Genomic DNA, 3,407 nt, shown 5'->3' with positions numbered 1-3,407 from the left:
CAACTATTTATTCATGTAAATTTTGACTCTTAAAACTATTCTCATGGACTGGCTTAAAATAAATAAGCTGGTTGGTCCAGAAAAATCTATATCAACATTACTGCCAAGACTGAAACAATGCCGTTTATAGGAGGCCTTTAATTTCCCACTCTTCTTTCCTGTGTTCAGTACAAATATGGTATCAAGAGTCAGTTTCAACCCTTCAGCCAACTTATTTTCCAAAGAGATTTCTGTCCCAAGAGTATTGTCCGTGTCCCACTTTTGGGTGAAGGTCAGTCCATAGTTACAAATCCTGTATTTGGTCTCTAGGTTGCCTGATGCTTTCCCTGTATCACGGTAAGCCTGACCAGAAGTAGAAAATTCCACTCCACAACGTAACTTGGTTCTCAGATCTATTTTAACCATACCAAATCCATATCCTTTGCTGACAGATTTTTCTGGACCAACCATCTATGCCTGGGCTGTGTTGGCCATGGTTTGCTGGCTATCAGACGAGTTTTGACACAGCCAAATCCAAACTGTCACAGAATCATTTCGCCCTGGGTTACAAGCCTGCAGACTTCCAGCTGCACACTCACGTGAGCGATAGCACTGAATCTGGAGGGGCGATCTACCAGAAGGTGAACAAGAAGACCAAAACATCAATAAACCTCGCGTGGACGGCTGGCAGGAACAACACCTGTTTCGGCATCTCTGCTAAGTACAAGCTGGATTGTAGAACTTCTCTATCTGCTAAAGTGAATAATGCCAGCCTGATTGGACTGGGTTACACTCAGACCCTTCGACCAGGAGTGAAACTGACCCTGTCAGCTCTCATCTATGGAAAGAACTTCAGTGCAGGAGGGCACAAGGTCGGGCTGGGATGTGAGCTAGAAGCTTAATGTGGTTTTGAATAAATCATCAGCTTTGTCCCTGGAGGTGAAGAGAAATGAACCCACTATGTTTTGGCCTTAAAATTCTTCTGTGAAATTTCAAAGGTGTGAACTTTTTCTTCTTCCAAAGAATTCTAATCGTCCCCACACTGAAGCCTAGATACTGAGTCCAGCCTAAGGGAGGTGTGCTTGAAGGCATGCCCGGAAGTTGTCATGTTCGTGCCACATTTCAGTTCAGTTCCGCAGTGTTATTTTCAATGTGTTGCTCAGCGAAGGTGTAGTGTCATGTTACAAAGGAGATGACCCGACCCTCCAGTTGTCCATCACATCCTGCATGTCCCAAAACACTTTTTCATGACCTTGTAACATATTGGTTTCTGTGCAGTAGTGGAATCTTTGGTTTTGAATCAGAGTAAAATAAAATAAACCCATCACATTTGGAACATAAAATAAATAAGCTGAACACTTTTCCCTGTTTTTCTAATAAAGTAACACCTTTAACTGTGTGTGCGTGCGCACACACACACGGGGAGCGCACACACACACGGGGAGCGCACACACACGAGGAGCACAAACACAGGGAGTACTCCCCCTTCTGTTAATGACTTCTTTGAAGGCAGAAGAGAAGCAGCAGGATGCAGGAAATTAACAAGTGTCAAATAAATCTGAGTCTGGAGGGGAACCGTGCTGGGAAGGAGAAAATTGGCCAGTGTCTCCTTTCACAAATGGGTAGCTAAGTGAAAGGGGTGCAGACTGCTGACATGGAAGGCTTGCTGGGGTGCACAATGCTGACCCCCAAACCCAGAGCTTGTGATTCAGCCTGTCTGGGATGGGGCCCAAGAATTTACCTTCCCACCAAGTTTCTAGATGATGCATGCATGCCAAGAACATTCTTAGAGAACCACTGGTACGGGGGTTGACTTTGGGTCAAAAGGACTGGCTTTGAATCCTGTATCTGCTGCTCTCTGAGCAAGGGAACTTTTTTCCTAAAAAACCCTAATTTACGTATAAGTTTGCTCATCTGAAAATATGGAAAATGCTATTTACCCAATAGACTTAGAAAAAGCAACAATATAGGCACAGTGGCTGACATATAACAAATTCTCAAAAATATGATTTCCTTTTCTATCCCTTCAGTCTCTGAAGGGGGAGAGAAGACATCCAGCTAGAGACAGGCTTCCCCATCTGTTCGGATCCATATTTTAGGAGTGGCAAACTGGATTTTGGTAGGAAAAAAGAAACACATTCAGTCAACCTCTCCCAGGTTGTCGCAAGGTGAACCCAGCAGGATTCCATGTGGGGGAAGCCCCAGGTGTTATAGACTATGACTTTTAAGATCCACTCAAAAGGCTGCCTGCCTCACACCTGGCTCTTTCCCAAGGCTTGTACAACACCAGCAAGCTGGGAAAACTTGGTCCGGAACCAGGTGAAGTGACGTTATGAATGTTCATTGACAATGGTTCCCTCTTGCACTAGAGCAAACCTGGGGCAGAGATGCTTTTAATAGCCATCAGCTTCCATCTAATACTGAGGCATTAGGTCCATGAAGAGAGACTCAAAGGTACCTCCAGGCTAAATATTATCATAAAAACACAAAGAAATGCTTATCTCGCTTCAGTGACCACAAGAACATGAGATCAATCCATGGCTCTTTCCAGTACTTCCAGTGGTAACCATTCTCCAATGGAACTAACTTTATGGACAAACTAAGGTCAAAAGTGTCTCAAGCTTGATGCTTTCGGAAGAGCCACTTCACTTCCGAGACTGCTTTCTTACCTGCAAAACACAGAGTCCGGGCTAATGTGTATTATGCTACTTCTAAAGTTCTCTGGTTCTTTCCTTTCTTATATTCCTCACATTCAGTACTTTCCTGTTCTTCAGTTGACTCTAAGGTGACATGTGTTTATATGTCTCTGTTTAGGTTCAGTGAGTTGTTCTGGACACAATAAATAAACATCCCTGCCATACACACCCCCCACCACCTCACACACGCAGACACACACCATTTCTACAGCGACTTTTGACATAAATCATTGCATTTGTCCTCATCTCGTTAGAGAGTCCAAGCTCATACTGCTTGCTGCACACAGGCCAATAATCGAGAGAGGAGTTGCTGGGGCCAGGAATGGCGACTTTATCCACAAAGCCGGCAGACGGAGAAGATGGTGGACTCGCGTCCCAAAGAACCATCTTGCCTGAGTTGATTTCAGGTTCCTTTTATACTAAAAGGGGCAGGAGTAAAGTCAGCACTTCCTGGTTCCCGTCAGCCTCCGGAGGGGATGTGTTCATTTCTTCTTCCCTGCAGTCATCCACAGGTGGGCCTGGTCAGGATGTTTCCTGGGAGCTAAACAAAGGTATTTTAGCTAAACGCTCATACCCTGGAAAGCAGGGTTCCCAGAGACGGGCCAGTATGTATAACTTAAGCTTACAGGCAACATCCCTTTAGTGATTAACTTGTAACAGAATACAAAAGGTTCTTCCCTATTACAATCCGTAAACTGAAACTCTTCTTATTTTTTTATATTTTCTTCATAG

At 44.3% G+C, this 3,407-nt stretch overlaps 1 pseudogene; it reads left to right on the top strand.

Annotated features, from left to right (window-relative positions):
- Window positions 1-452: 452 nt before the first annotated feature.
- Window positions 453-881, top strand: LOC111171208 (non-selective voltage-gated ion channel VDAC3 pseudogene; annotated as a pseudogene).
- The last annotated feature ends 2,526 nt before the right edge of the window (window positions 882-3,407 follow it).

This window comes from Delphinapterus leucas, chromosome 21 (assembly GCF_059928025.1).
Source record: "Delphinapterus leucas isolate spDelLeu-1000000601 "Yukka" chromosome 21, BTC_Dleu_Yukka2, whole genome shotgun sequence".
NCBI lineage: Eukaryota > Metazoa > Chordata > Mammalia > Artiodactyla > Monodontidae > Delphinapterus > Delphinapterus leucas.
This window is presented reverse-complemented; position numbering and strand designations above follow the sequence as displayed.